Below are 19,231 nucleotides of genomic sequence, written 5' to 3'. Positions count from 1 at the left end.
TGACCCGGGCCACCCAGGCCTTTGTAGGGGTGGGCACCAGTCAAGTGCGGGTAGAGCTGGGCAGCCTGAAAGAAGCCAGAGTTCAAAGAGGCCCAGAAACAGGGTCAGGGAGGCCTCCTGAGAAGCTGGGTGGAGACCGCTGGCAGGCACCGAAGGAGCGCTTTGGGCTGCCCGGCCCGCAGGCCAGCTGGGCTGCACCCCAGGCTCCTGTGGGCACGCTCACAGCAGGCAGGCGACAGCCCCAGACACACACACACCCACCTCGGGACAGACGCACACAGACCTGGTGAGAGACAGCCTCACATGGAAGCACTCATTCGGAGAGAGCAGCACGGACAGGCGCAGGCACACACGCTCACACGCACATGCAGTAATACTCAGTACACCCAGTAAGACACACACACACACACACACACACACACACACACACACACACGCACGCGGGCGTGCGCGCACATACCCTACAGAGACACACATTTCCAGAGAGCACTGCACATACACACACCTAGACTCACCCACAGTCTCACACTAGATACTCATCACACACACACACACACAACACAGGGCTTTTCCCAGGTGGGAGGGGCTTCCCCCCAACCAGCTCATATGCTACCAGTGAAACCCTGCCTGGCAGGCCCTTGAACATGGGCACAGCCCCAGGCGGGTTCCCACTGCTCCCACGAGTGGCGTCTTTTGATGTCTCCCCAGGTCCTCAAGCCTACGCCCGCCTCTACCTCCAGGGGCTTCCAGGTACCGCCTGCAGGCCCTTTGCACCCCAGGAATCCACTCCGCACCCCTGCTCCAGCGCCCCCCTTCCTCTCCCTTCACCAAGACCCCAGCTTCCTTCTGCTCCAGTGTGCTTCCCCCGCATCTGCATCGGGCGAACTCCTGCTCTTCTTTGAAACCCCGCCTCAAGTATCCCCTCCCTGGGATGCAGTGCTCCCTCCCTTGGCCGGCATCACATCTGTCTGTCTGTCCCCCTCCACCTGCCCCACCACAACTAAGAGCAGGGGCAGGCCTGTCTGTTTTCCTGGCAGCGTGGGGGAGGGGAGGCACCGAGGCCTGTCATCGGTTGAATAACAGAGGGCACGAACTGCCAGCACTGGCTGCCCAGAGGAGACCCTGGCAAGGGATGAGGCCAGCCTCGTATTCAGACCCTGGTGGGGTGTGGCCACCCCTGGGAGCCTTGGGCGGCCCAGACAGATCTGCAGTCACAGCCCCACCCCCGGCACACACGTTCAAATTCACACTGATGGCATTCACACGAGGGGTGGCATTGTGCCCCCTCGTCCGGGACAGCTGGGTGCTCCCTCCCCCCAGGCCACAATGACTCACATCCCTGCCCGCCAGGCGGCCGGCTTGGGCACACACAGCCTCCTTTCAGCCCCTCGGCCTCCAACACACTAGCTTAGTCTTCCCTGCCCGGCGCCTCCCCCTCCCCAGTGAGCAGCCTGCCCGCCCAGACGGGCAGCTCAGTGCCACGGAGAGGCCAGGCCAAGGCCTCCATCCTCCCCGCAGCACACGGCTCCCTGTCTCTCGTCACCCGGCTCCTGGCCAAGCCCTGAATGGCTGCCTTTTCACGGCCCCCAGCCTGGCCAGATGCATCCTGAGCAGCCCTGCTCCCACCGCTGCGTGGGGATCGGCCCCACTGCTGCCACCACGGAGGAGCCAGAAGGACCGTCGAGATTCTGGCCGAGCCCCTGAGCCCCTGAGTCCCCGGAGTCCCTCCAGGCTCTTGGGTAAAGGCCTCCTCATGTCAGCAAAGGCCCTTTGTCACATGCATGCTCCCCATCGGCTTCCTCAGCAGCCCTAAGTAGCCTGGCCGGGCCCAGATGTTTATCAGTCCCATTTTACTGAAGGAACAACTGAGGCCCCAAGAAGAGTCAGCTGCTGGTGAGTGCAGAGCTGGGACGCAGTCTCAGTAAAGGGGGGTTGATGACACAGTGGACCTTGTGGCGCTGAGCCAGGTGCCCTGGAGAAGGGCTTCTAGAGTGGGCTCCACATGACAATGGTGACAGTGGTGACAATCGGTTCTGGGCTTCGCATCCAGCAACAGACCTCCTCCCTCTGGTCTCAGGGTGGGCTCTCAACCCGGCTGGGCCTGTCCGTCCCTTTACTCCCCCTTCTGCCCAGACAGCGTGCTTGGTCCAAGGGATGGGCCTGTGACCTACCCTGGGCCAGTCGGGCTCTGCCTTGGGGCGGGGAACTGAGAGAGGGACACCCCTTTCCTCTCTGGTCACCAGGCTTTTGAGGGTGTGTGACTTTGAAATACTGGGGAAACGGTGTGCACCCCTCCCCCTCCTCCAAACAATGACAAACTACAACACACACACACACACACACACACACACACACACACACACGGCACACAGAGAAGCAGGGAGTGTGAATAGAGCCGAAATCCTGGATCTAGGGGCCCTGTGGTTGGCAAAGCAGCGTCCCTCCCTCAAAGCTGTCCTTGCCCTGACCCGAACTTGTTACTATGGACTTAGGGTTACAGACTTGGGGATAGGATGCTTAGCCTGGATTATCCAGGTAAGAGGGCTTGAAAGCAGAGAACCTTCCCTGGCTGGAAGCAGAAGGGAGAGTCAGAGAGACTCCGGGTGCAAGAGGGGTTTTTTTTTGTTGGTTTTTGGCTGCGCTGGTGGCCTGCGGAAGGTCCTGGACCAGGGATGGAACCCACACCACAGCAGTGACCAGAGCCACTGCAGTGACAACGTCAGAGCCTTAATGCACTGAGCCATACAGGAGCTCTGGTGAGAGAGCTCTGACCTTTACTGGTTGTGAAATATAAGCACCCACTTAGAGACCAGAGAGGCCCTCAGCTAGCAGCCAGCAAGAGTCTGAGGACCTCAGTCCTGCAACCACAAGGAACCAGATTCTGACCACAGTCTGAGTGAGCTTAGAAGCAGATTCTTTCTAGGGCCTCCCAATAAGAGCACACCTGGACTAAACCTTGATTTTGAGCTTGTAAAATTCTTTTTTTTTTTTGGTCTTTTTAGGGCTGCACCCGTGGTACATGGAGGTTCCCAGGCTAGGGGTCCAATCGGAGCTGTTGCTGCCGGCCTACGCCACAGCCACCGCAAGGCCAGATCTGAGCTGCTTTTGCAACCTACACCACAGCCACGGCAGCACTGGATCCTTAACCCACGGAGCGAGGCCAGGGATCGAACCTGCAACCTCATGGTTCCTAGTGGGATTTGTTCCCGCTGCGCCATGACAGGAACTCCTGGGCTTGTAAAATTCGGAGCAGAAAAACTAGCTGAGCCAACCTGGGCTTCTGACCTACAGAGGTGTGAGAGAAGGAACTTTGAGCTACTAAGTGCATGGTCATTTTTCCCAGCGCTATGAGGAAGATAACACAGGGTCTAAGAGCGAGGGCCCCTTTGCCACCCCTGATTTATTTACAGGTGCCGGTAATTTTTTGCTGGTGGTTTTTGTCACCCACCCACGACCAGAGACTCTGGACTGATGCTGTTATTATTGTCTGACTTGTTCACTGTTTTTCGAACAGCCTGTTCTCACGGGTGGCTTGGAGATGGGGCACCCAAGCCCCTGCTGCCCAGGCTTGGGGACAGCAATGTGTATGGGAGGGACAGGCCCCCTTGGACCTCAGAGGTGTCCAAGGTCTGAGGCAGTTCTTCCAGAATGTCAGGTGGCCCAGCTCTGCCCCTTCCTCACCAAGCAGGGCTGAGGTCACCGGGGAGAGAGCCAGCTCCTGGGAGTCAGGCATGAGGGACGTGTCTGAGAATTTTCTATGGTGGCTTAGTCAAAACTTGTAAAGGTTGGCAGGGTCACAAGACAGAGTGTGTTGTGGTCCAAGGTGGTGACACAAGAGGCGTCTGAACTCACCTCCTGTGTCAGGAACACACCAAATCTACAGCTACGCACAGAGCAGGTCTCTCTGAAGGAAATGCAGAAAGTAGCTAAGCGAGAGCTACAATGAGAAAATGAGAGGATTCCTACACAGAAAGGGTAGGAAAGGCGAGACACATTCTGGCCATGTCCTCTACCCCTGGTTCACCTACAACTCCCAGCTTCTCCCTGAGAATTGAAGGGTTTAGACCCAACGCCCAGTGCCCCAACTTCTAAGACTTCCACCCAAGAGAAGAGCTACCCAAACTCCCAGCCCTTCAAGCCTTTGTCCCCAAGACACACCAGACTATAGAAAACAAACAAACAAAACACAGTTCTTCTTTTTCTTTTTAGGACCGCACCTGCAGCCTATGGAAAGTCTCAGGCTAGGGATTGAATAGGAGCTGCAGCTTCTGGGCTACACCACAGCCACACCAGGCCCGAGCCACGTCTGCGACCTACACCACGCCTCTCAGCAACGCTGGATCCTTTAACCCGCTGAGCGAGGCCAGGGATCGAACACGCATCCTCATGGATGCTAGTCGGGTTCTTAACCTGCTGAGCCACAACGGGAGCTCCATAAACAGTTCTTAGCCAATTCCCCAGGGTTCTACTCTCAAAATTCCAATGGTATTTTTCACACAAATAGAAAAAACAACCTTAAAATTTATATGGAACCATAATAGGCTCCAAATAGCCAAAGCAATCTTGAGAGAGAGGAACAAAGCTGGAGGAATTACACTTGTGATTTCAAATTATATTACAAAGCTATAGTAATGAACACAGTGTGGCATCAGCACAAAAATAGACATATTTGATCCCTGGCCTGGGAATTTCCATATGCCGTGGATATGAACAAACAAAAAAAGAATTTCATTTCTTCAATTTGGAGTTCCCACTGTGGCGAAGTGAGTTAAAAATCTGACTGCAGTGGCTTGGGTTGCTGTGGAGGTGGGGGTTGAGTCCCTGGTCTGGTGCAGTGGGTTAAAGGATCTGGCTCTGGGCACAGCTGCTGCTTGGATTCAATCCCTGGCCTGGGAACTTCCATATGTTGTGGGTGTGGCCATTAAAAAAAAAAAAAGACACTGAGATCAATGGAACAGATTAATGAGCCCAGAAATATGTATATGGAATCAATCAGTTTACAGCAAAAGAGCCAAGGACAGGAATATACAATGGGGAAAGGATAGTTTCTTCAATAAATGGTGTTGGGAAAACCAAACCCTTATCTTACATTGTACCCCAAAACAACTCGAAGCAGATTAAAGACCTGAAGGGATTATGACCCGAAACCATAAAATTTATAGAAAAAACCCACAGGGGTAATCTCCTTGACATTATTAGTCTTAGCAATTTTTTGGATTCCTCGATTTGGCACCAAAGGAAAGGCGTCAAAATCAACAATAAACAAGTGGGACTACAGCACTGCCATCTTGGTGCAGTGGAAGCGAATCCGACTGGGAACCATGAGGTTGCGGGTTCGATCCCTGGCCTTGCTCCGTGGGTTAAGGATCCGGCGTTGCTGTGAGCTGTGGTGTAGGTCACAGATGAGTCTCGGATCCTGTGTCCTGTGGCTGTGGTGCAGGCCAGAGGCTACAGCTCCAATTGGACCCCTAGCCTGGGAACTCCATATGCCCCAGGTGCGGCCCTAAAACACACACACACACAAAAACAAAAACAAAAAACCCAAAAAAACCAAGTGGGACTACATCAAATGAAAATCTTCTCTACAGCAAAGGAAACATCAACAAAACAAAATGGCAACCTATGGTTCAGGCGACATATTTGCAAATCATACATCTGACAAGAGGTTAATATCCAAAACATATAAAGAACTCAACTCAATAGCAAACCCCCAAACAATCTGATTTAAATAATGGGAAGAGGGACTAAACAGACATTTTCTCAAAGACATCCAGACGGTCCACAGAGATGTTAAAAACACTCAGCATCCCTGATTATCAGGAAAATGCAAATGAAAACAACCTCACACCTGCTATGATGGCTGTTACCGGAGAGAGGAAAGAGATCGAGGGTTGGAGAGAAGGTGGAGAAAACGGAAATTTTGTGCACTTTTGGGAGGAAGGTGATTTGGTGTCACTACTATGGAAAATAATATGGAGATTCCTCAGAAAAATTACAAATAGAACTACCATAGGGTCCAGCAATCCCACTCCTAGGGACACTCCAAAGGGAATTAAAAAAGGGTTTTGGGAGTTCCTGTCATGGCTCAGTGGTGACGAACCCAACTAGTATCCATGAGGATGCGGTTTGATCCCTGGCCTTGCTCAGTGGATCGGGGATCCAGCATTGCCCTGAGCTGTGGTGTAGGTCGCAGACACAGCTTGGACCCCATATTGCTGTGGCTGTGGCTGTGGCATAGACTGGCGGCTGCAGCTCCGATTGGACCTCTAGCCTGGGAACTTCCATATGCCACAGGGGCGGCCCAAACAACCACCACAAAAAGACAAAAAATAAAGGGGTTTTTGAAGTGATATTTGCATGCCCATGTTTATTGCAACATTATTTACAATAGCCAAGACATGGAAACAGCCTGAGCACCTGTCAATGGATGAATGCCTAAAGAAGATGTGAGATATATATATATATATATTATATATTATCAATATCATATCTCTCACATATATGAATTTTATTCAACCATGAGAAAGAAGGAAATCTTGCCATTTAAAAATTTTTTATTTATTGAAATGTAGTTGACTTACAAGACATCTTAACCATTCTTTTTTTGTTGTTGTTGTTTTGTTTTTTTGGGTTTTTTTTGTCTTTTTGCTATTTCTTGGGCCGCTCCCGCGGCGTATGGAGGTTCCCAGGCTAGGGGTCGAATCGGAGCTGTAGCCACAGGCCTACGCCAGAGCCACAGCAACGCGGGATCCGAGCTGCGTCTGCAACCTACACCACAGCTCACGGCAACGCCAGATCGTTAACCCACTGAGCAAGAACAGGGACCGAACCTGCAACCTCATGGTTCCTAGTCGGATTCGTTAACCACTGCACCACGACGGGAACTCCCATCTTGACCATTCTTGACCACATGGATGGACCTCGAGTGAAAAAGCCAGACAGAGAAAGAGAAATACCTTATGGTATCACTTCTGTGTGAAATCTGTTTTTTTTTTTTTTTTGACCACACCTGAGGCGTATAGAAGTTCCTGGGCCAGGGATGGCAGCTGTGGCCATGCCAGCCCCTTAACCCGCTGCTGGACAGCGGGAACTCCTCTATGTTGAATCTTAAAAAAAAAAACAAAAAAGTTAAACTCATGAAAACAGAATGGTTGCCGGGGGCTGGGGTGGCTGGGGTGGAATAAGGCGAGATTGGTGAAAGGGTACAAACTTTCAGCTCTAAGATGAGCTAAGGTCTGAGGCTCCGATGTTAAACATGGTGACTACACCTGAGATGTCTGTATTGTATAGTTCTTTTTTTTTTTTTTCTTTTCCAGGGCCGCACCCATGACATACGGAGGTTCCCAGGCTAGGGGGCAAATCGGAGCTATAGCCGCCGGCCTACGCCAGAGCCACAGCAATGTGGGATCCGAGCCGAATCTTCGACCTGCACCACAGCTCACGGCAACGCCGGATCCTTAACCCACTGAGCAAGGCTAGGGATCGAACTGCAACCTCATGGTTCCTAGTCGGCTTCGTTAACCACTGCGCCACGACGGGAACTCCTGTGTTGTATAGTTCTAATTTACTAAAAGAGTGGTGCTTCAACGTTCTCACCAAACAAATGCGTAAGGCGATGGATGTGGTCATTCACCAGATGGGACACTGTCACAGTGTGGATGATGTCAAATCAGCATGACGCACACTTTAAGCATCTTATAACTTTGCATGGTCAATGATACCTCAATAAAGCTGCAAAAAGAGAAGTATGATTCAGAGGAAGATTTGCAGCCAAGGAATGAAAAGGTTGGTATTTCACGATATATAGGAGATCACCCAGATGGAAAAAAACAGGAAGGCCCCAGGAAAGAAATGAGGGTAAGGAAAGGAGCAGACAGTGCTCAGGAGTTCCCGTCGTGGCGCAGTGGTTAACAAATCTGACTAGGAACCATGAGGTTGCGGGTTCGATCCCTGCCCTTGCTCAGTGGGTTAAGGATCTGGTGTTGCCGTGAGCTGTGGTGTACGTCACAGACATGGCTCGGATCTCACGTTGCTGTGGCTGTGGTGTAGGCCGGTGGCTAGGGCTCTGATTGGACTCCTAGCCTGGGAACCTCCATATGCCGCGGAAGTGGCCCAAGAAAATGGCAAAAAGACAAAAAGGGGGGGGGCAGACAGTTCTCAAAGGAGACAAAAAGCTAGCACAAACAGCGGAGAAAGGAGGTGGACGGAGAGAGGAAGGAGGGAGGCAGGAGGAGGAGGAAGGGAAGGAGGAAAGGAAAGAGGAAGGAAGAAGATAAAGGCTCCTTTTCAGAGGATGGCTGGCAACAGGGACACCCCACTATGGCCCCCTCTGCACCCCAGGCCACCCTCCTGCGTTTGCAACCCGCCCCACCCACCTCCCACCTTCCTTCCGGGAAATCTCAAGGCATCCTCAGCGCCCGTCCATGTCCTGTGGGTCCTTAAGCAGCTCTAGGGAGGCCGGGTTTCCCAGTCTCTCCGGTCTTTCCACATCTCGGGCCAAAGGCCCTCCTTGCCTGCCTCCCCCCACACCCCCGCCCCCCCGGCTCCTCCGTTGAGGGGCAGGGACTGCAAAGGGAAGGCGCTAAAATGCTGGAATGGAAAGGAACACCTCTCAGCTACATCACTAAAAGCGTGACTCATGAAAGAAAAAATGTCGAATTTGGATTTCATCAAACTTAAGAACTACTGCTCTTTGAAAGCCACGTGCAAGAGAATGAAAGGTCAAGCTATGACCTGGGAGAAGCTATTTGCAAAGCACATGCATGAGCTGGGACGTGTATGCACAATATATAAAGAACTCTCGGAAGTTCCCATTGTGGCTCAGCAGTAACAAGCCTGACTAGTATCCATGAGGACGCGGGTTTGATTCCTGACCTTGCTCAGTGGGTTAAGGATCCGGCGTTGCCATGAGCTATGGCGTAGGTCGCAGGCTGGGATCCTGTGTGGCTGTGGCTGTGGTGTAGGCTGGCTGCTGTCACTCCAATTCAATCCCTAGCTTGAGAACTTCCATATGCGGTAGGTTCAGCCCTATAAAGCAAAAACAAAAAACCTCTCAATTGTGGTCATCCGAAAACAACCAACCCTTGGAGTTCCTGTCATGGCGCAGTGGTTAACGAATCCAACTAGGAACCATGAGGTTGCAGGTTTGATCCCTGGCCTTGCTCAGTGGGTTCAGGATCCGATGCTGTCGTGAGATGTGGTGTAGGTCGCAGATGAGGCTCGGATCCCGAGTTGCTGTGGCTCTGGCGTCGGCTGGTGGCTACAGCTCCAATTGGATCCCTAGCCTGGGAACCTCCATATGCTAAGGGTGCGGTCCTAGAAAAAGGCAAAAAGACAAAACAAACAAAACAAACAAACAAAAACAACCCAATGGGGGGAAAAATGAGCAAAAGATTTGAATGGACAGCTCACCAAAGAAGATCTAGATGGCAAAGGATCATGTGAAAAATGCTGAGTTTGATTCATTATTAGGGAAATGTGGATTAAAATCACAAGGATGGAGTTCTTTGGTGTGGTCAGGACTTTGTGCTTTCACTGCTGTGGCCTGGGTTCAATCCCTGGTCTAGGAACTGGGATCCCGCATCATATTACCGCACGCTGTAGCCAAATAAATAAATAAATAAGAGAGAAAAAAATCTGAATTCCGGTTGTGGTTCATCGGATTAAGAACCCAGCTAGTATCCAAGAGGATGCTGTTTCGATCCCTGGCCTCACTCAGTGGTTTAAGGATCCTGTGTTTCTGTGGCTGTGGTGTAGGCCGGTGGCTACAGCTCCAATTTGATCCCTAGCCTGGAAACCTCCATATGCCATGGGTGCAGCCCTAAAAACAAACAGGTCTTTAATGGCAAACAAATCAATTGCCTGGAGACAGGGAGAGGCGAAGGGAGAGGCTGCCAGAGGCTGGAAGAAATTGTTGGGGTGACGGGCCCCTGTGTTTATCACTTGGAGATGGTTTCCTGGTTGACATATATCAGAACTTATACACCGTGCACTTGACCCAGTGCAGCTGACTGTATGTTGATGATACCACAATAAACTGTTCAGAGAAGAAGCAGTGGTGTTCGCAGTGGCCTCGTGGTTAAGGACTCAGCATTGTCACTGCTGTGGCTCAAGCTGGGAGGAGAGTGGGGGCCGCAGGCGTGGCCCCCTGAACTCAGGGTAGAGGCCTGGACTGAGCACCCTGCCCAGGTGACCCCTGCTCTCCATGAGCTCCTGGCAGGACCCTCCAGGGTGTCTGTGCTGTGACAGGGAGGGGACAGGAAAGGTTTCTGAGAGCAAGGGTCCCAGCAGAGGCCCAAGGAGGACTGGGTGTGCGTGGGGACGGGCAGACAGAGGCCAAGGCACTCCTGGGATAGTGGGATGTTGCTGGCCAGGGAGAGGGAGGCAGGAGCAGCCCAACCCTGTGTCTCCAGGGGCGCTACCCCCACCCCAGGAGCCCACAGGGCTGGGCTCCCTCACAGCTGGGGGCCCCTGGACTCCTTCCTAGCGGGGGGGCCTGCTCAGCCCCCATCCCGGCCCTGTCCATCCCTTGGCTGCTGGTCTGCTTCCCTCCCAGCAGCACCGGGCAGGGTATCAGGAAGCCAGGCTTTGCCTGGAAAGTGAGAACACAGACGTGGCGTGATACACATTTCAGGGGGCTGAGACCCGCCCCCCCAGGGGGAGACCCCAGCCTGCTCTAGGCGCTACGGGAGAGCATCCTTCAACCAGAGATAACAGGCCTGAATGATCCTGTCTGGCCGTGAGACATGAGAGGTGCAAGGAGTTGAAAGAAGCCAGCCGAGGCGGAGGCTGGGGATGGCTCACCAGCCGCTCCAGTGTTGCCAAGAGAGGCTGGTCACAGACACAGGGACGCCCTGCGCCCAAGGTGTTTGGGCCACAGGCTGCTGCTCGCGTGGGTCCTCCCCCTTGGGCTTTGGACAATGGAAGGACTGAAGCTGTGAGGCTTTGCCTTTGGGGCTGACTTTTCCCACCCCCTCGAGCTCAGGCTGCTTGGGGAAGGTGAAACCCCACACCCAGTCCCTCTTGACCAAGGAAGCTTCCAGCAGGACTGGGAGAGCTGGACACAGTGCCCCCTCCTACCCTCTTCCCCATGGACAGATGCCCTCCAAAGAGCCTCATGCTCCCTGTGGGAGTGGGTGTTCTTCAGCCACGGGCGGCCGAGCTGGTTCACTTCAGGGAAGCCAGAGGGTCAAGGGAGCCTTCATCTTCAGGGGTGCCCCCCGCCCCACTCCTGAGTGGCAGCTCCCATTTCCCACCCGTCTTACTTTCCCCATCAAAACAGAGGCGGAGAGCCTGACAGAGGCAGTTCCTCTCTCTGGGATTTGTGGCTCAAACCATTTTAGCCCAGTCTGGACCACAGTTTTGAATCGGTTTGGTCTTGGTTTTTTGTTTCTTTTTTTGTTGTTTTAGGGTGGTACCCGAGGCATGTGGAGGTTCCCAGGCTAGGAGTCGAATTCGAGCTGTTGCCGCTGGCCTATGCCACAGCCATAGCGATGCCAGATCTGAGTCGTGTCTGTGACCTACACCACAGCTCACGGCAACGCTGGATCCTTAACCCACTGAGCAAGGTCAGGGATTGAACCTGCATCCTCATGGAAGCTAATCAGATTCATTTATGATTTTGTCTTGGTTTCAGGCTGACCTTAGACCCAGGATGCCATCTTGATTCCCAGAGTTCACGGAGCCAGAGGCACTGGGATGGGGTGTGGGGGGGTTCCCTCTGCCCCTCTCTGCTTAGATCCCGCGTGGAGTCCCTGGTGCCCCCCCACCGCCCGCCCCGTCATGTGGCTGGAACAGGAGCTGGAAGATTGGTGGGAGCCCTGGGCAGATGAGAGAGGAGCGGCTGGGAGGAAGCCGGTGAGGGAAGGGATGGGGTGAGGTTTTGGGAGAGGATACAGGCATTTTCACAGCCAGGGGACCCATGTTCTGGAGAGCGGGATCCAGGTCTTTCCCTATCATGAGAGGGCACTGCAGCTATGGGGAAGCCACTGCTATAGATGCTGGAGATGCAGCAAAGGAGGAAAGAAAACCCAGTCTTCTTCTTTTTAGGGGTAAAACTGTGGCTTATGGAACTTCCCAGGCTAGGGGTCGAATAGGAGCTGCCCCTGCCGGCCTACACCACAGCCACAGCCACAGCCACACGGGATCTGAGCTGCATCTGTGACCTACGCCGCCGCTTGCAGCCATGCTGGATCCTTAACCCACTGCGTGAAGCCAGAGATGGAACCCACATCCTCATGGACGCTAGTCAAGTTCTTCACCCACTGAGCCACAGTGAGAACGCCCCTCATCCTGGATCTCATGCTGTAACAGCAGAAGCTGACCAAAGGACGTGACCCGCTCTAGGCAGCAGTCACGGTGCCTTACCTTTTGGTAGAAAAATCTGGGGAGCCACGCCACCATGCAGGAAAAAGATGGTGGTGTATTTTACCCCTGAGCCAGACTGAGTTTCTGAGAGGACGTATTTAACTGCAACCATGACCTTGGACTTTTGCGTCCCGTCTGTCTGGCCTGCTGCTCCTCCTGCCTTATTGTGACCTTGGAATCCTTGTAGGAAGCCTGACCCTCACAAATGAGGCATGAAGGGAGTCTAGTCCCTGGCAGACTGAGAACTTGGCACTGCAGTGTCACCTTTGGCTCTGCCTTTCCTCCCTTGGCTGATTCTTCGTCGCATCTCTTGGCTCCTCCTAGGCTGGCACAGGGGATGCTCACCATTTTGAAACTATAGTGCAGGTGGAAAGCTGTTCTCTCAAGAATGAGGGGCGAATGGCCTGGAACTTCCTAACAGGGGTGTTTGCTGCTAAAGAGTCACAAGGGACCCAGCTAAATGACATTTCCCCAAAAGGACCAGGGGTGAGGGGCAGAGCGCAGTGTCAAACCACACTTCCTGCTGGCCAGGGCGGGGAGCATGGCTGTGGGTGGAAGGGCAGTTGCTCAAAGAAAAAGTTCAGAACCAGAGTTAGAGGTGCTTTTCCCCAGCTGCTAAGAGAAGATGGGTTTTGAAGGCAGACTGGGAGCGATGGAGCTGGCAAAGCCGGACAGTAGCCCGGGTCTAAGCAGGTGAGTGCCAGTAAGTGACACCCAATCTGAAGAGTCATTAAAAATAAAAATAAAAAGGGCAGGGATTTATTGGTGATTTCTTGGCCCAGATGAGCCGAAAAGGTCAGGGTATTGCTGGAGGCAACTGCAGCTGGGATGATGCCTCCGTCTCCTCCTCAGTGCTGCTTCATTCTCTCCTTCTGCAGCCATGGCAACCAGAATCTCAGCTGCCAGCATCTCAACTTCGCCATCCAGAGGGGAAGGGGCCCCAGGTGTGACTGGCGTGGCTCAGATCCACCTCCCACCCTGCATGACTTCAGGGGGGCAGGGTCAAGGCAGAGATGGGACTTCTGTTTGGACCATGTGGCGAGAGGGGGGAGGGGAGGGGGAGTCAAAGCTCCTCGCTAGGAGGGAGGTCTGCCCAGGCATCCCAGGGTAGCCCCCCAATTTCCGATCACACAAGGAATCCCAGAGGGTGTGGCAGAACCCTGTCCTGGTGTTGGGTGATGCAGTCCTGCGCCTTAGCTTTTTTTTTTTTTTTTTTTTTTTTTTTTTTGCTTTTTAGGGTTGTACCTGTGGCATATGGAGTTTCCCAGGCTAGGGGTCTAGGGGTTGAATCAGCTGCTGGCTACACCACAGCCACAGCAACGCAGGATCCAGGCTTTGTCTGCGACCTACACCATAGCTCACAGCAATGCCGGATCCTTAAACCACTGAGCAAGGCCAGGGATCAAACCCGCAACCTCATGGTTCCTAGTCGGATTCGTTAACCCCTGAGCCACGACGGGAACTCCTCCCCCCATTTTTTGAAGACACTGGAACAACAAGGGCCCTGGGTCTTCCTGGCAACTCAGAGGAGGGTCTGGGCAGGCCTGGTTCCGCCCCCTTTCTGGGGATGGGGGGGTTGGTCTCCTTGGGCTTCCAAGGTGGTCCAGTAATAGCTGGGTTCCCTCCTCTCTTGCTGTTTCTATGAGTCCCCCTTGGAGGGGGTTCCCCAAAAGCTCAGAAATCCTTCCCTTTTGCCTGATTTTTCATTTTGCCACTTGCGCGCCACTCCACGCCCTTTGCAGAGGGAGAGTCCTGGCCACTGACTCAGGCACCCCTCTGGCCCCTCTGCCCTGGACAATGGGGCTTCATCTATGGGGCTTTGGGCTCAGAGACTGGGTCCCCCAGCAGCTGGCCCAGCTGGAAGCCCCACACCAGACCATCAATTGATCCTCAAGCCCTAGGGCCGGGGGCTCCTGGGAGACCCTAACACTTTTAGTCTTGCTGCTTCCCAGATGGGGGTCCTGAAGACTGGCCTTTAGCCTGGGAATGGCACTAGGGTCCCCCGCCTCACACCCATGCTTCTTTTGCCCCCATGCTTCTTGCCTTTGGCTCAGGCAATTATCCGGGCTCTATGCCCACCTTCTACCAGTAAAACCAGGTTCCCTGTTCAGTGGCCCTGCCCCTCTGGACTCGAAAGGCACTGGGACCCTCGCCTGGCTTCTTCCTTGATGATGCTGTCGTCTGAGTTCACGCTTGGCCTGGGTGCTGTCTGGGGACCTGCTGGTGTGAGAAGGGCACCCACCACCACCTCCCTGTCAGTGCCCCCACCTGGGTGTTCAAGAACCAGGACACAAAGTCCCAGGGGTGTATCTAGCGAGCCCTCCTGACTCCCTTGGAGGGTGGTGACATGTCACCGTGACCGGCAGACAGGAGCCACGTCATGCCCTAAGCACAGGTGTGGGTGTGTTTCTAGGCGGCACAGACATTGTGGACGTGTGAGCAGTGTGCCAAGGGGAAAGGTGTACCCAGGGTCACCAGACATAACTCGGTTATCTCATGACCCAGGAGAAAGGCTCCAGGCCAGCTCCTGCTGCGCAAAGCCTGGGAAATGAATTGATGCAGCTGCTCCCTGTCCCGTGCATGTGCCACAATTTGGACTTGCCATTCCAGGGGGCCCATGCTGCCCTGCTCCTTCCAACTCACCCCCAGAGGCCCCTGATCTGCCCAACTTCTTGCCCCAGGCTGCACCTTGCACACATCTCAACAACCGGCTCTGCTGCTGGAGGGCCCGGGGAGTCCTGGTTTGTAGTGTTTGTCACTTTCTGTGGTGTAAATATCCCACCACGGCCAAATTCAAGCCACCAAAACAATGTCACTGAAGGCAGCATAGCAGGCAGCATTATAGCCTATCTACCCATATGAATACGATAGATGGTTTTTGTTTTTGTTTTTGTTTGTTTTTTCCATATGCACCTGCCGCATATGAAAGTCCCCAGGCTAGGGGTCCAATAGGAGCTGTAGCTGCTGGCCTACACCACAGCCACAGCAATGCCAGATCCGAGCCACGTCTGACCTACAGCACAGCTCATGGCAACACCGGATACCCAACCCACTGAGTGAGGCCAGGGATTGAACTTGCATCCCACTGAGCCACAATGGGAATTCCACATTTTTTTTAAATAAAATTTAATTTTGGCATTCCCATCGTGGCTCAGAGGTTGTGGGTTCGATCCCTGGCCTCGCTCAGTGGGTTAAGGATCCGGCATTGCCATGAGCTGTGGTGTAAGTCGCAGTCACGGCTTGGATCCCATATTGCTGTGGCTGTGGCGTAGGCTGGCGGCTACAGCTCCAATTAGACCCCTAGCCTGGGAACCTCCACATGCTGCAGGTGCGGCCGTAGAAAAAAAAAAGACCAAAAAAAAAAAAATGTAATTTTAAATTCATATAATTAAGGCTTTGGAAATGGCTGTATTTCCTACCAGCCCGTAGAACTCCTGAAAATTTAACCATCAGGCACAAGCTGGGTCCGGGACCTCTGCCTCCTGCCCAGGAGGACCTGCCCCAAGGCTTGGGGGCCTCCTTGCTCCCAGCGCTCCTCGAGCTCACGGCTCCGTGGCCTTTGCTGCCCCTCTTAGAGCTCAAGCCATCATCACCTTGACCCCCTGTCCTTCTCTGGGAGACCCCACTGACCGCAACACCTCAAGCATCCATCTCGTCACCTCTGCTTTTCCCGGGGCCAGGCTGACCTCTGGCCCAGCGCTCTGGGGGCACTGGAAGGTGGCCTCAGGTGGCCGAGAGCTCCTCCAGCTCTGACCATGGTGACCTTCCTCTGGGCCCTGCTTTCCTCCCTGGGTTCAGGAGCATCCCTGCCCCCCGACTGCTGGAGACCGTCTCCCACACTAGCCCTTGTCTCCCTGGTTCTGCTCTAGGTTTCTTATTTCTTATTTCTCCATCCCTCCTCTGAGATCCCGTCCATTCCCAGGCTTCAATGGACACCTTCAAGAGAGGACTCTGTGTAGGTCTCTCGAGGCCTGACTTTCTCCAAATTCCGCAACCTCCTTCTGGAACACCGCCCATTGCTTCACTCGGGCGCTGGCGCCCTGCCCTGACTCTCTGCAAAGGCCAGGAATCCTTCCCGAAAGATGGACAGCAACTTGCAGGCCAGGGCCACTCTATCTCCTGCCTCGGCACCTGCTCTGTGTGGCCGCGGGGGCCTTGAACTGACTGCAGCCCTTGGGCGAGCGCACGGCCTCGAGAAGAGTGCAGGCTCCGAGGTAAGTTGAGGTCCCGACAGGCTTCCCCAAGGACTTTGTGATCTACTGTCTCCCCCACCTCGCAGGACCCCAGGGTAGAGTCTGTAGCTCTCCTGGGACTGTGAGAGCCAAACAACTCCCTCCCCTGGGGCCCGTCTACCCAACATTAATTTAACAAAGTCCCAACACGTCACATCCCAATACCGAGCAGTCACGACACATTTATTCATTTATCGAAAGGAATTAAAATGGGGAGGTTATGCCAAGGTGAAAAAACCATCCTGAAAGATTCGGTTCTGAGACGTGAGGTAAGTTCTGGACACCCTCTCTGTGGTAGGCTGTGGCAGGTTTTGTGGGTTTTTTTGCCTTTTTTAGGGCCGCACCCACAGCATAGGGAGGTGCCCAGGCTAGGGGTCCAATTGGAGCTGTAGCCACTGGCCTACACCACAACCACAGCAACATGGGATCCAAGCCGCATCTTCGACCTACACCACAGCTCAAGGCAAAGCCGAATCCTTAACCCACTGAGCGAGGCCAGGGATCGAACCCAAGTCCTCTTGGATCCTAGTTGAGTTCGTTAACCGCTGAGCCATGATGGGAACTCCTGGTTGCGGCAGTTCTGCTGGGTTTATCTCTATGTCCTTGTTTGTCCTCCACACAGACTCTGGCCTTGGTGGTGTGACCTGCTTGGGACAGTAGGAGAGCAGCACACGTGGTGCACGTAGAAACCTGAACAGCACTTGGGCTGGATCTCTCTCACTGCCCCTCGACCACCGCGTAAAGGAGCTCGAGCTGGCTTGACGGACGGTGAACCTGGGACCCAGCCCACAGCCAAGAGCTGGACATGAGTGTCCGGCCTTGGCCTTGACCTCTCTCTGACCACAGACATACCTGCGTCCAGCCAAGCCCAAGAGAACAGCCCCTCTGAGCCCAGCCCCCATCACCAGTCCACATAATTGTGAAGCTAATAAATTGTTGTTTTAAGCCATAAAGTTTGGGGGGTAGTTTGTTATGTGCAAAAGTGAACTGCATTACTCTCTAGCACGACTCCCCATAAACAGTGTCTGGAGAACGGAAGAGAGGCAGGCAGGCAGCTTGGCCACGACGAAGCTGTCCTATGAACACACTGGGAGGTCCCAGGAGGACCCCCCCAGATCCCGGGCGAGGCCAGGGAGGCCTTCACTTGGCACGTAAAGTGTAAGGGGTGCCCTGAAACTCAAGATAAAATGTAATGCAATTCAGAAAACTACAGCTTATGGCTGGCTGCCTATTTTTGTCAATAAAGCTCTGGAGTTCCCGCTGTGGCTCAGCAGAAATGCATCCGACTGGTATCCATGAGGATGCGGGTTCCATCCCTGGCCTCTCTCAGGGGGTTAAAGGATCCCGCATTGCTGAGGCTGTGGTGTAGGCTGGCAGCTGTAGCTCCGATTGGACCCCTAGCCTGGGAACTTCCATATTTCACGGGTGTGGCCCTAAAAAAAAAAAAAAGTAAATAAAGCTTTATTGGAATCAGGACTGAGATTAGGGTTCTGCAGGCAAGATAGGGTCATACAAGCACAGGGTCAGATCTTGTTTTTATTAAAAAGTTTGATACTTTGTCATGGATTTTTTGCATTAATCTTAATTTACTTGCGCTTTTTTTTTGTCTTTTTAGGGCCGCACCCGTGGTATATGGAGGTTCCCAGGCTAGGGGTCGAATCAGAGCTACAGCTGCCAGCCTATACCACAGCCTCAGCAATGTGGGATCCTTTAACCCCCTGAGTGAGGCCAGGGATGGAACCCGCATCCTCATGGATACCAGTCGGATTCATTTCTGCTGAGCCACAGCGGGAACTTCAGATACGAGTTTGCAACCTATACCACAGCTCACAGCAATGCTGGATCCTTAACCCACTGAGCAAGGCCAGGGATTGAACCCGCAACCTTGTGGTTCCTAGTCAGATTCATTTCCGTTGTGTCACGATGGGAATGCCTGTTTTTTTTTTGTTTTTTTTTTTTTAATTTATGTTTTAGCTCCTTCGATTTGGGCCAAATCCTTCCCAACCTACTGAGCGGCCCCTGGCATCTGACTGGCTGGCAGACCTCTACTGCCTGTTGCAGGCCCACCGAGGGGCATCATTGCATGTTGCTGGACGTTTCCATGTTTTTTTTCTTTTTTTTTTTGTCTTTTTGCTATTTCTTGGGCCGCTCCCGCGGCATATGGAGGTTCCCACGCTAGGGGTCGAATCGGAGCGTAGCCACCGGCCTACGCCCAGAGCCACAGCAACGCGGGATCCAAGCCACGTCTGCGACCTACACCACAGCTCACGGCAACGCCGGATCGTTAACCCACTGAGCAAGGGCAGGGACCGAACCCTCACAGTTCCTAGTCGGATTCGTTAACCACTGCGCCACGATGGGAACTCCAGGACGTTTCCACCTTGTTGTGCATGAATGAAGCACATGAGAGCAAGTTCTCACCAGGACAAAGTAGGGGACCAAGTATCCGGAAAGCTGGGGTCAGCTTTCAGGAGCAGAAGGACCCTCCTGAAGGCCCCCCCATTCTCAGAAGCTCCACAGGCTCCTCTTGGTGGGGAGGGTTCATGGGCGCAAATTCGAGGAGCTGTATGACCTATGAAAACGTGTTGGTTAATTTGTGTATTTGACCTCCACCCCCCCCGCCCCCGCCACGG

At 53.6% G+C, this 19,231-nt stretch overlaps 1 long non-coding RNA gene across 3 annotated transcripts; it reads left to right on the top strand.

The window, feature by feature from the left end:
* The first annotated feature begins 1,104 nt into the window (after positions 1 to 1,104).
* LOC106506393 (uncharacterized) lies at positions 1,105 to 17,539 on the top strand. 3 transcript variants are annotated; one of them, XR_001301660.3, is made up of 3 exons: positions 1,105 to 1,893; positions 16,236 to 16,580; positions 17,221 to 17,539. It is a non-coding gene; the product is annotated as an uncharacterized LOC106506393 (long non-coding RNA). The 3 variants fall into 3 exon arrangements; XR_014830230.1 differs by having other exon boundaries at positions 1,106 to 1,893; positions 16,272 to 16,580; XR_002339187.2 differs by lacking the exon at positions 1,105 to 1,893 and adding an exon at positions 9,620 to 13,059 and having other exon boundaries at positions 16,272 to 16,580.
* The last annotated feature ends 1,692 nt before the right edge of the window (positions 17,540 to 19,231 follow it).

This window comes from Sus scrofa, chromosome 15, assembly GCF_054392235.1.
Source record: "Sus scrofa isolate SSC_HxYL_T2T_F1_AM1 chromosome 15, Sscrofa_HxYL_maternal_Yorkshire_Landrace_v2.0, whole genome shotgun sequence".
In the NCBI taxonomy this organism is placed as follows: domain Eukaryota; kingdom Metazoa; phylum Chordata; class Mammalia; order Artiodactyla; family Suidae; genus Sus; species Sus scrofa.
This window is presented reverse-complemented; position numbering and strand designations above follow the sequence as displayed.